At 37.0% G+C, this 13417-nt stretch overlaps 1 non-coding gene across 1 annotated transcript; it reads right to left on the bottom strand.

The window, feature by feature from the left end:
• Window positions 1–3230: 3230 nt before the first annotated feature.
• On the bottom strand, window positions 3231–3337 carry LOC128279921 (small nucleolar RNA R71). Its single transcript, XR_008270106.1, has one exon. It is a non-coding gene; the product is annotated as a small nucleolar RNA R71 (small nucleolar RNA).
• Window positions 3338–13417: the final 10080 nt, after the last annotated feature.

Here is a 13417-nt window from a genome sequence, read left to right as displayed (position 1 = left end):
ATGTCTCATGAAATCCTATCATGTTATGGATGGTTAATAAATATACAACATTAATGAACTTACTCATTTGTGAGTGGATGATTATGGTTTGATAAATCTTGAGACATTAGTATAGGTTTACTCTTAACCTATAAATTTCATTATTGAAATGTAATATTATGCTTATGGTTTATACGAGCTTACTAAGCATTCGTTGCTTACGTAGATATCTTTCTCTTATTTTACAAATTATCGAAAGCTCAATCGAGTTAAAGGCTAGTCAGAGATCCATCACACTATCCATTGATTTTATCAGTAGATTTTGATACTTTGGTCGTGGTTATAATAGCATGTATAAATAGAAGTATGTCTAATGTTTAACTAATGATATTGATGTAATGTTGCTTTGAATTTTTAAAACTTATGATATTTGATACCTTGATGATTGGTGTGCTTTTGGAACTTTGATGCTTAAAGATTGTGAGTTGGAATGGTATGTAAAATGCATGCTATGAAATGTTGTTTTGATATGCTTGAATGTGATCATTGAGGCATTGAAATTGATAGTGAACATTGAGTTAATAAATGACTATTTTGGTAAGTTTGGATGTGGTTGGTGGAAACACAAAAATTTATATACTTTTTCATACCCAATTCTACTTAAATTCATGCAAATTCGGTTAAATTCTTGTCAAAAGATAATTAAATATTATAAAATAATTAACTTATGTTAAAATATGAACATTATGAATTTTAATTAATTTTATAGTTAATTTTGATTAAATTTGGTTATTTTTGACAAAATTACACAATTGGAGAAAAAGGGCCCGGTGAACACTGCAAGAAGAACAAAACCGAGAGCAATTTGAAGTATCGAGGCCAATTAATTTCCAGCCCAAGACGGTCCAGAAATGTGTATTAATTCATAATTAAATTAATTTTAATTTATTTCCTATTTAATTTAGGTTAAATGAATTAATTTTAATTAATTATGAAGAAAGGGCCTAGTGAACCGCACTGGTTGAACCTAATGAAGTGAGCCGAACCAGCCACTAATTGGGCTGACCAGAACCATCCATTGGCTGACCCAAATCAGAAAATTAGCTGATAAAATATTCTTGCAAAAAGGCCCTTGAAAAACCTTCAAATTGCGTTCAAACCCCACCTTTATTTTAGGCTTTGTAGATTTGCCCCGGCTTATTTTTAGCAAGGTTGAAAGCTTTAACCTTGCCATGTGTGTGGCTGGCCATGGGAGGGCTCTCTTGGCTACTGAATTTTCTATTTTTAGCAGCCCTCTTCAGCTATAAAAGCCACCCTATGCTGCCCATTTCAAAGCATCCCTCAACATCCATCATTCCACAACATTCTCTCATCCTCTCTTCACTTCTCTCAAGTTTCCTCTCCATTTTTCCATCCCATTTTCCCTTCCTCTTGTGCTGATTTCCTCTCTTGAGAAAGAGGTGTTATTCAGCCATCTTGGGCAGCAATCAAGGATTCATAGAAGCCTTTCTCGGTGAAGACAACGAAGACTAAGAACGGAGCAACAGTCTAGCTGCAGAGAAACACTGGATTTACTTTTTGTTCCCTTTCTTTTTAATTTCTGTTGTTTTTATGATGAACATATCTATGAAAAATATTGTTGTTGAAATGGTTATTTTAATCAATTTAGCTTGAATTTAATTAGTGTTGGGTTGATTATATTTTTCCAACTTGAATTATTAAAATAGTGTTTATGCTGTTATAGGCCACAGTGAAATGCTTGATTAAGTATAGGCCTCAGTGAAATGCTTGATTAAGTAAAATCATGCTTAGGTTATCTGGCATTATAATTGTTTAGATAACTAAAGAATTCATTGTTTAAACGGATTGAAATTGCAATTAATGGACTCAGTACTTAATTAGTGCATGTTTAATTCTTCTAAGGTAACTAAAAATTAAATTAGCATTGTATTTGGCGATACATATGCCTTGCATAACTTGCAAGATTGTTGTGATTAAATTGTTTCAAGGTATGGCTACTTTGTTACTTCACATAATCTTTTACATGTTTATTAAGTTGAATTAATCGGTTGAATCGACATAGGAATATGCGAGAGATAATTTAATTCAATAAGTATGTATGTGCGATAGCATGTTTACTTTATTAAATCTGTTTAGTCGATTGAATTGGCATAGAGATATGTTCAAGAGATAAATGGAATTTTAATTAGTAAATATGTTCATAAGTTAGCAAATTACTGGGTTGCTGTGAATTTATTCATAACATCATAAGCACGGATTTAATATTTCTAAGTTAAAAAGGTATAATTAATCCAACACAATTATACCATCTTGATTAAATCTTAATTGAAATCATGCACTAGAGCTCTTTTATTTTATTTAAATTGTTTGCTTAGTTTTAAAATCTTAGTTTATAAATCACTCTTTTCAAACCAAAATCATTTTTACCTCACCAAAGTGTTTTAATCAATTTCATAAATATTGCTTTTTACAGTCCCTGTGGGTACGATAACTCGACATTTACTTGTCACTTTATTACTTGTTACGATTGTGCACACTTGCACATTTCTACCGCTCCAAGTTATTGGCTCCATTGCCGGGGACTGTTTTAAAAAAAACATTATTTGTGAATTTATTTTTACATTTTGGTTCTTTTATTTTCCTGTTCAAATTTACTTACTTAATTAATTCTTCTCTGATTATTTCAGGTGTTTATGAGTATTGACTGAATTATCGACTTACTCTTAGTGGACCCTGAAATAGAACGAACCTTTTGCCAACGAAGAAGACAAGCAAACTAGAGAAGGACCGAAGAGATGAATTTCGAGAATATCAATCAAGGAAACGGAGCAAACCTTGCTCAAAATCCTATCCTTATTGTTGATGATAGGGATAGAGCTTTACGACAATATCCCGTGCCAATTTTTAATGACCTTAATCCAGGTATTAGAAGACCTAAGATCGAGGGACAACAATTCGAGCTGAAGCCAGTCATGTTCCAGATGCTTGAGGCGGTGGCCCGATTCGATGGAATGCCTCAAGATCCTCATCTTCATTTAAGACATTTATGGAGGTGAACGACTCTTTCAAGCTAGCTGAAGTGCCAAAGATGCATTACGATTAAAAGCTGTTCCGTACTCACGAGGGGATGAGCTCGAGCTGGTTAAACTCACGCCACCGAACTTGATTTCTACATGGCAAGAGTTAGCGAGAGATTTCTTGTGAAGTATTTCCCGCCTAGCAAGATTGCTAAGCTGAGAAATGAGATTACTGCTTTCCAAAAAATGAATGATGAGTTCTTGTATGAGGCATGGAAAAGATTCAAAGAGTTATTACGAAAGTGCCCTAATCACGGAATTCCACATTGCATCCAACCTGAGACATTTTACAATGGTCTCAACGCTCACACAAGGATGGTAGTAGATGCTTCTGCTAACGATGCTATCTTATCTAAGTCTTACAATGAGGCTTATGAAATCATCGAGAGGATCGCCCGTAACAATTATTAGTGGCCAACCAATCAAGCAACGTCAGGAAGATGAGTTGCTGGAATCCAGGAAGTGGACGCTCTCACTTCACTTGCATCCCAGGTATCTTCGATATCTTAAATGTTGAAGAATCTTACCACTAATGGGTCAACAGTTTTGCAGCTCAACCACCTAACCAATATGAGAATATAGCCTACGTCTATTGTGGGGAAGGACATGTGTTTGAAGAATGTCCATCAAACCCAGAATCCATGTACTACATAGGTAATCAGAACCAGAACCGAGGAAGGCAAGGGCTGCAATCCAACTTTTACAACCCATCGTGGTGAAATCACCCCAATCTTTCCTGGAGTAACCAAGGGGCTGGAGGCAGTAACAACTATGCCCAACCTAGACCAATCCAGCCGCCTAGTTTTTCTTGGCCTAGTTCAGAAACCAGTTTAGGCTAAATCGTCCAATAGCTTAGAGAATTTATTGAAGGCATACATGGCGAAGAATGACGCCACTCTAAGGAATTTGGAGAATCAAGTGGGCTAGCTTGCTACTGAACTTAGGAACCGTCCACAAGGTGCTTTACCTAGTGATACGGTAGTGCCCAACATCATTGAAGCTAAAAAGGAGCATGCTGAAGCTCAAGATTCGGAAGAAGTTCAACCGAGTGTTGAAGTTCTTGTTCCACTAGAACCAGAACCTGCAATACCTGAAAAGGTAACCTCAGAACCAGCCAAATCTGATCAGCCAACCACTTCGTTACCAGCAGAATTGCCGTCAAAGACAAATCAACCAGTTCCAACTCCAGTATATAAACCTCCACCACCTTACCCTCAAAGACTCCAAAAGCAAAAACAGGAGGTCCAATTCAAGAAGTTCCTTGACATACTCAAGCAACTTCATATCAACATCCCGTTGGTTGAAGAACTTGAACAAATGCCAAATTACGTACAATTCATGAAAGATATCCTGTCCAAGAAGAGAAGATTTGGAGAATTTGAGACGGTAGCTTTAACGAAGGAATGCAGTGCATATATTCAAGACAAATTACCCCCTAAGCTGAAGGATCCTGGGTGTTTTACCATTCCATGCAACATTTGTAACACCCCAAACCCGGCCTAGACGTTATGGGCAGATCTGACGTGTCACATGGACTTACGACTTAGTATGCATTCACTGGTTTAAGTGATTGAGGTGGTCCTTGTAAAAACAATGGTTGAATGAAAAACCGGTTTATCAATATTTAGGCTATCCATTTGTTGTGCTTGTTGAGTCTTGAAAACGTTCATTAATTTTGAAAACCCGGGTAGCCTAACACTAGCAGTTTCGCATAGTATAAATATAATCAAAAAATAAAACCATAGCGGAAAAAATAAATTTAAATAGTGGCCTTATTACAACTTAAAACCCAAAATTAAATCAGAATATAAAAATAATAAAAATAAACTAACTTAGAAAAACCAACTTTGCAGATGATGTGGCCACTCAAGAATCCTCACGCTCCAAGCCCACTATGGTTGGGGATTTCCTCAGAGATGAAAACAAAGGGTGAGTTCGGTAAACTCGATGTGTAACATAACCCAACCATAGCCCAAAACAGATCAAACCTCGAGTCGACTTATCTCGGCCTTGGCCTAGTCTGAAAATCGAATGAAACCCATAGGCTTATAGTAAATCTGAACAAATATATCATGAATGCAGAAATCCCAACCCAGAGCCATCCATAACACCCCCGTACCAGCTTTACACCATGTGGGGAGACTACTCGACCTACCCAACCGCTACACACCACAGAAATTACAGCGAGGCTGGCAGATATTGTGACGAATATTGTGGCTAGGCCACCAGAACATATATATATATATATATATATATATATATATATATATGTGGCGAAGCCACCAGATTGCAACGAGGCTGCGAGATATTGTGACGAAGTCACGAATCAGATATATGTGGCGAGGCCACCAGATTATGCGAGGTCAAGTAACGCTTCCTCCATCAATATAAACCCATGTCCCATGCAATGAAATAATATGTCATGTCATACGATATCTGAAGCAGAACATCATGCTTTTCAGGAAAAAATAACCCTAGGGGTAAAATCGTAATTTTGCATGCATAAGGGTATTTCAGTAATTATTACCTATTGCTAAGGTTTCATGCTCATTCTAACGTTTACCAAGCAATCAGAAGTACTTACCTCATCTTTTTACCAAAGTGGGCCTGTTGGCCTATTGGCCCGTTTTCGGCCTATTAAGCCCCAAAATACCGTTGTGCACGAAAATGCACACTCTACACTCTAATCATCCAAATGCACCATATTCATTAACAATTGTCTCACGAGTGCTCGCACGCTCGCGAGTTCACAAAATACCAACGTTTCTGTATTTCGGCTTTTACCGATTCAATTTAAAGGAGGGTGTCGTTTACACACCTGGTTGATGACGATTGATGATGATATCTCCTCTTGTAAAACATTATCACCTTTAAAACTTTATTTACTATGGAAGCTTAGTTTAAAGTTTTGCGGAAACGTGATATTTTGAAAAACAGTTATTGTTTTGGAAAAGAAAACTGTGTTCTACTCCAGCAGTTATAAAAGAACATATAAAATTCCAAATTTAGAACCAGAAATTAAAAGAGGCATTGTTACAACCCAAATCAAATATAAGTACTTGTAAATAGATAACTTAAAAGAAAGTCGGAAACAATAGCAGTTGTGTGGCCACCTTCGAGTCCCTCGCAGCACCGATATTCCTAATGTTGGGGATTACCTGCACAGTTAATAAACAGGATGAGCTTATGAAAACTCAGTGTGTAATCCCCTCCTAAATTAAAACAGTTAGTAAACAGATAGAATTCTGAATCAATCTCGGCTGGAGCCGAGTACAGTAACAGAACAATGTGTGTGGGCCAAAGCCCAGTACAATTTCACTTGGGTCTCAGCCCTCATCAGAATCAATTGGCCCTAGCCCTTTCTCGAAATAAATAACAGTTGGGCCTAGCCCATTAACAAAATTAGGTGGGCCTAAGCCCGATGTAATCGATGTCGATGCGAGATATGCGAGCATTCCCACCAGATCCAACCAACACACCACCCGTACCAACCAACATACCATGTGGGGATAAAATCGACCCACCCAGCCAACACACCAAGTTTAGCACCAGTTGCGGCTCAATGCCGTAGAAAGGACGGCTCAACACCGTAAATATCGTAGCAACGCTGCCAATTAACATAACGACTGTAAGCCATAAGTATCATAGAAAGGATGAAAGCCTTATACAGAACGGCTACAGGCTGTACACTTCCTCCGTCCATAATAACCTAACCCCATGCAATATGTCATGTCATAAATATTATGTGCATGCAAAGTCATACTCAGCACAATCATATATGTAAATCATAGGCACATCAGTCATACGGAACATAAGGGCCTAATAGTCATTTTACCATACAGGGATATTACGGTCATTTTGCACTGCAAGGGTATTTCGGTGATTTTACATGCTGGGGTCTTAACGACCCAACAGAAGGTCCACTATCGCTTCTAGCGACTTAAGTAACCTAAACAGACATAACGGTGCAAATGGGCCTAAGGTCCATTACTCGGCCCAAGTGGGCCCACACCCTCGTGTGACCTACATAGCCCAGTCCAACAATTATCACAAGTTACATATTCAATCCGTGTGGGGCCCACGAGCCCATTGACCCCACACGCCCCATCTAGTCCCAAGTGGCCTAGAACTACCTAAGTCGTGTGCGCGAGATGATAAGTCTATCTACATCGCACTTAACAGTGAAGTTTACACAAGCGAGCCATGAGCCCATCGGGCCCATTCAAGCCTAGAATAGCCCCAGGACACGAGAATGCTCGTGGCGGCCTCTACAGTCTATTGCCCATGATTTGTGGGCTCGATTCGCCTTACGTACGTTCGCACGCTCATGAGGCCCTGAATGTCATTGTTTTGACTTTTCGGCTTTTGCCGACTTCCAACAAAGTAGGGCGTGAATACACACCTGTTAATGAGAACGCGTCGAAGTCCATGATCACCAACCTTGGTTAAGCAGGTATGAAATAATCCCTCCTAAAACTAGTTATCACCAACTCATTAGGAAAATTCCTTATTTTTATATGACCGCTTCAACCACAGAGTTCCAGTCCAACTCTACCTCCTACACAGCTCAAACAGCAAAATAAATACCCCATTGTGCATCCCAAGTCTTGAACTTTAGACCTCACAGTTACACAACACGCCACCTTGCCACTACACCACAAGGCTCGTCGTGTCACCATTTAAGCCTCAATTAATTATAAGGTCTATAAGCCAAAGTCCAGGTTCCTTTAAAGGAAAAACCAAAATAAATTGCAAGAGCCAAGACTTGAACCCAGGCTCCCTTGCAACCTTAATGATGCCACAACCACTAGACCACATGCTCCCTTGTGTCATTTATTTACCACAATAATTTAAAAGGCCCTCATCCAAGCACCCAAGGTTTTATTCACTTAAAACCAAAATATTTGCTAAAGCCCAGGTTTGAACCCAAGATTTCTCAGACACTTCACAGAGCCATTAAGCACCAAAGAAGACATTTAATTGTGTCATTTCCTTGCACAGTTAAATGCCTATATACAACCTCCTTACGGACCCATACTCAAGGCCCAATACTTCTAGGCTCAAATTCAGAGTGTTACATATTTAACCATACTGAAAATTTCAACATGTGCAGTTAACTTGAACTACCGGGATTTTGAAAATATAAAAATTACAAGAAAAAGACTAAATTGCAATAACCAATTAAAGCTTGAAATTTTTGAACTCAACGGTCGAATGTTCTTCTTTTCTTCTTCACTTTGTTTCGATTTGCATGAAAAAGATAAAATGAAAGATATGTCTTTTTTTTTTCGCTATGTTTATAAAGTGGTATAATTACTACTTTAGTCATTATTCCATTCTAATTAATAAAAACATATAGTAATTAAAACTTTATCAAATTTTCAAGTTAGTCTCTTAACCTTAATTAAAAACAAATTCAAAAAAATCGTTCGACTGAAATTTAATTCGCTTCTAATATAACTCGTAAATATTTAATAATAATATTTACGAATCTAGTTCACGAAAATGAGGTTCCAAAACCACACATTTCGACACCACTGACTTGTGGGTCATTACAGTAACATAGAAATTTTACAAAGTTTTAAATTTTTGTTACTTTTTATTTATTTATTTTAGTAGTTAAATTTTATTTTTGTGCGCGAGCTTGTAGAAATACAAGTGATTGGTTAGAATCATGAAAATAAGATTTTTTTTTTAAACTATAAATTGGTTTGATAGTGATTGATTTTAGGTTGGTTAATATTTAACTATTTAGTTCACTTTGTTATATTATAAATAGGTGAAAGTGTGTTAAGTATACCAAATGACAAATAAGTACATAAAAGCATATATGTTTGTTTGAATGATAATTTGTTAGAATATTAAAATTTAATTAATTCATTTCATGAATTGAGACATTTGGGGATGACCTAAGGCATTTTTTGGTCGCCATTAGAGCCAAAAAGCCGATCGTATATGTAAATTCCCCATCACCTAATTTTTTACCCTAGTTCTACTTTCCTAATGAACCTCGAATGAAACCACGAACCGAAAGCATAAATTATTGATCTTTTTCTTGTGGTCCCAGCACAAGCATAGATGTTGGACCATTAATATTGAGGGTTAGGGAGATACATTACGGAGGGTTAAAAATAATTAAGAGTGAAAACTAAGAGATGGTGTAGCATGGTGACTATGAAATTCCTGTAGAGTTGTGCGTGAATGAAGAAAAATCAACTGTAGAAAAACATTATGAAGGCCAAAGTCGAGCGAGAAAATCTTGAATGAATACAAGCAAAGTGAAAAATAGCTCATTTTTGCACAATAGACTCGCTAAGATGATTGTACTCATAAATACTATACTGTACCTTACGAAATAAAGAGAAAAGGAAGGTGAGAGAAGTGAAGGATATAATTGGGATAGTATTGGGGTCAACATAATGTGCCAAACTATTTTCGTACTTAACCCGTTTTATAGAGTTAGTTCCTCAATTTCGAACCAACCTAAGCCACATAACTTTACAAGTCGAAAAGTCCTATGTGACTTAAGTGATATGACTCATGGATGATAACTAAACTAAATATTGACATTTCTGGCTACTTGTATTCTTTGAAAAAAAATATAAATTTTGTGTACCTGTTTCGATAAAATACTATGCTTAATATTCTTGAATTTTTTTATCTTGTAACCTAGTGAACTAACATGTTTGATATGGAAAATCGGAAGTCAATCATATATCATACTAGAATTACTCGTTTTTGACTTCTGGTTTAGTCACATTGTCTTGTTTATATTTTTCCGAGTCAATATCATGTATTCAGCATGCTCAAGCATCGATAGTTATTTTTCTTTTCGTATTTTGTATGCTTTTTTTATTGCTTGAGGTAAAGCAACGACTTAAGTGTGGGGGTATTTGACCGCCGCCAATTGTGGCGGTAGTTTTAGAACATTTCGACACTTAACAAGCTTATTTTCTAGTCATTTTATTTTTACTTATTGCATTTTCAGCTTTCGTAGTTTAGATTTAATTATTTTCAAAATAAGTATTTTTATGAACTTTTTAGTATCTCAATGACTCGTTAGGCCAACTCGGGTCTCAAGAACGACCAATAGGTCATTTGAGTGTGTAGGATGCCATTTTGGGTCAATAAGCATAAGGGATGATGGCCAAGTCATGACATAGGGAGGTCTGTAACACCCCGAACCCGAGACCATTGCCGGTGTCGGACACGAGGGGTTAACAAGCCAAAACCACTTATGGCACCGACCAATTTGACATTCCCAGGCAAGCTGGAAAACTGCGTCGCTGTTGCCTTAAAAAGCATATCTCGAGTTTCACAACTCGGAAACTGATTCCGTAAATTTTACCTGAATTTAGACTCATATATCCATCCATGGATTTATTTCTAGAATTTTTGGTCGGGCCAATTGGTACATTTTATTAGTTAAAGTCGCCCATGTTACAGGGGTCGACTACACTGACCTTCGCGCGTTACAACTTGAATATCTCTCTGTACAGGGTTTCAATACTGATACCATTTGTTTTCAATGAAACTAGACTCAAAAAGGAATCTGCACATATAAGGCATGACTTCTAATTCATTCTGGATAATTTATGGCAAATTTTCAAAGCCGCGACATGGGACCCAGAAACCGTTCCGACCCTGTCTCACGAGAACTTTAATATCTCTTGGTATACTGATCATATGATCGTTTCGTTACTTTCATAGGAAAATAGACTCGTCAAAGTTCGATCACATAATTTATTCACTATTTAACACCATTCCTACAAATTTTGGTGATTTTTCACATCCACGTCACTGCAGCTGGCAGCCTCTGTTTTTAAGGTAGGCTTTACCTATATTGTAGTTCCCATGGACCAACTATAGTCTAGTCATACTTAGGTCCACATGTGATCATATTTAGCCATTCCAATGGCTGATCATGTGACCAACTCTCTCATACCAAACCATAATCACATCATGAAACCAAATATAATTACAAACCACATATGGTCAAATTCCATACTCCACTTTTACGAACCATTTTCGCATGGCCGTACACATATACATCACAAGTACTTAAAACAACCGAGGGTGGTCCTATACATGCCATATCCGAACTCAACTAAAGGAGTACCAAAAGGGCTTTGATAGTGTGGTTGACTTCAACTTCTATGATCCCGAATCCGATCGCTAACGAGCAAAATCTATAACAGAGAAACAAAGAAACGAGATGGCGATTTATGCTTAGTAAGTTTGAGCCATAATATACACACAACCAAAGCATAGCATTCAAGTAGCTAAACAATAATTCATATGCACAATTTCTCAAAGACATGCTTACTTCACAATCCCAACTCTTATTTTCATACACAAACAACGGCTTAGTTAAGGCCGATAGCTCGTTTATCATTGGGCGAATATTCAACGCACTTACTCATAGTGTGCAAAGCACACACAAAACATACCTTGTTGGGAATTTCACAAGTGCATTAACTGAAAATTTTCCAGCAGCTTATAAATTTCGAATCACATACCTTCTGAGTTTATCCGGATATAGCTACTCGTTCAAAACACCTTCGGGACATAGCCCGGTTATGGTAACCCACACAAATGCCTTCGGACTTAACCCGGATATCACAACTTCGCACAATTGCCTTGAGGCTTAGCCCGATATCATAGCTCGCACAATTGCCTTGAGGTTAGCCCGGATATCACTCGAACATTCATGCACATCTTTGTTTCATTTTCACAACAAAACTTTTATGCACAATTCACTTAACAAAAATATCATTTCGGCTCAATGGCCATATACAAGGCGAAATTTCGATTGCTTATTACTTCATTCAATCGAATCAAAATCTAAGTTTCGATACTCAAAACTTACCTCGGATGTTGTCGAGCGATTCGATGGCTATTCGACTACTTTTTCCTTCCCTTTATCGGATTTGGTCCCCTTTGCTCTTGAGCTTAATTTAACAAATAATTTGATTCAATCATTTGAGTATCGAAAAGAAGAACTCAAGGCACTTAGCCCACATATATTCACTAGACATTAAAGTCACATAAGTACGAATTCATGAATCGACTTAACACACAAAGCCTTCAACATGCTTACTCATGGCGAACAACACAACCTCTTAGGCACTCATTCATGGCCGATTATGCATGTTGATGTTGAGGCCAATTACATGTTTAACACCACACATGAATGGCACACATTTTACTAGCTAATGCTTTACATATTGTAGCTCAATACTTATAATATAGCATCAAGCACTCATATGGCCGATTATACTTAGTCATACTTGCACCAAATCAACAATAAATTCCAAGATTTTCACATCATATGTGTACTAGGCCGAATGTACTTGCAATTTCACAACCATTCTTCAACATTTTCTTCTTTAAGCAAACATATTTATCACTTACTTCATAACCTAAACATCATGTGCAAACATATACACATATAGGTGCATGGCGAATCTCAAGGTGTTCATAACCATCTAAAACACAAATTTTTACCATTCAAGTAACAAGCATAAATCATGCTCATGAATGCACCATGGCGAATACATCACAACCATACCCTTTCAACTTCGGTCATGGTTAAACAAAGATTTCAATGCCCTACTCAAGAATACTAAAAGAAATTTCAAGAGTAGTCAATCCATCATTACATGCATCATCAACAAGCTTCACATTTAGCATGCAATGGCTTTAACACAATATCAACCTTGGCCAAATACCATTTTCATGGCATAACAAGGATTTGAACCATGGCTAACATGCACATCAAGTTAGCAACCAAAACAAGCCCGAACTTCATGACACAACCTCAAACATACCTTAATCTTGATACAAGTATAGCCAAATCTCCTTCTTGTTCTCTTCCAAACCAAGCATGAAGCAAAACTCCTATCTCCTCCCTTAGTATTTTCGGCCAAAAGGAAAGAACAAGGATGAACAATTTTTTCTTGTTCTTCTTTCACTTGCACGGCAATGGGGGAATGCCACACTCACACACATTTTTTATTTCTCATCCAACATCATTAATTTTTTATCATTTAATACATCATGCATTAACAAAACATGTTTCAACATGTTTTCTTTGCCCATAAACCATGTCATGGCCGCCACTATGCCATCTTTGGGGAATTTGACATGCAAATCCTTATTTTTGCATGCATTTTCAACTAGTCATCACACATTTCCCCATCATACTTTCAAAGTTTACTACTAGGTCCTTTCTAGTGAAATTCACCTTTATAACACTAAATCGAACCATCAAAAATGTCACACATGAATACACACATATTATAGGCATCAAAATAAATTTTAAATTATTTTTATGCCTC

Source organism: Gossypium arboreum, chromosome 8 (assembly GCF_025698485.1).
Source record: "Gossypium arboreum isolate Shixiya-1 chromosome 8, ASM2569848v2, whole genome shotgun sequence".
Classification (NCBI taxonomy): Eukaryota; Viridiplantae; Streptophyta; class Magnoliopsida; order Malvales; family Malvaceae; genus Gossypium; species Gossypium arboreum.
The sequence above is the reverse complement of the archived record's forward strand: the minus strand, read 5'-3'. Positions and strand labels throughout refer to the sequence as shown.